The sequence below is a fragment of the Myotis brandtii genome, unplaced genomic scaffold, assembly GCF_000412655.1.
Source record: "Myotis brandtii unplaced genomic scaffold, ASM41265v1 scaffold276, whole genome shotgun sequence".
NCBI classification, from domain to species: domain Eukaryota; kingdom Metazoa; phylum Chordata; class Mammalia; order Chiroptera; family Vespertilionidae; genus Myotis; species Myotis brandtii.
Genome location: NW_005360509.1, coordinates 1,196,250 through 1,196,998, shown reverse-complemented (window position 1 = coordinate 1,196,998; position 749 = coordinate 1,196,250).

Here is a 749-nt window from a genome sequence, read left to right as displayed (position 1 = left end):
GTGGTGGTGGGAGCCTCTCCTGCCTCCTCAGCAGCGCTAAGGATGTCTGACTGCAGCTTAGGTCTGCTCCCCGCTGGCAAGTGGACATCCCCCGAGGGCTGCCGGGCTGCCAGAGGGATGTCTGATTGCCATCTTAGGCCCAATCCCCCGGGGAGAGGGCCTAAGCCAGCAAGTGGTCATCCCCGAGGGGTCCCAGACTGTGAGAGGGCACAGGCCGGGCTGAGGGATCCCCTTCCCACGAGTGCACAAATTTTTGTGCACCGGGCCTCTAGTTGATTTATAATTTCTAAATGAATAAATATTTTTTAAAATATATTTTTATTGATTTCAGATAGGAAGGGAGAGGGAGAGATAAAAACATCAATGATGAGAGAGAATTATTGATCGGCTCCCTCCTGCATGCCCCCTACTGGGGATCGAGCCCACAGCCAGGCATGTGCCCTTGACCAGAATCAAACCTGGGATCCTTTAATCCTCAGGCCGACGCTCTATTCAATGAGCCAAACCGGCTAGGGCATGAATATTTTTTAAAATTTCTCCACTTAAATTTCTAATAACATAAATATTGGTAGGTATAATTAATATAAAACACCTATCTTTGGATGCAAATCAAAACAACAATGAGGTACCATCTCACACCTGTCAGAATGGCTATCATCAACAAATCAACAAATGACAAGTGCTGGTGAGGATGTGGAGAAAAAGGAACACTCATGCACTGCTGGTGGGAATGCAGACTGGTGCAGCCA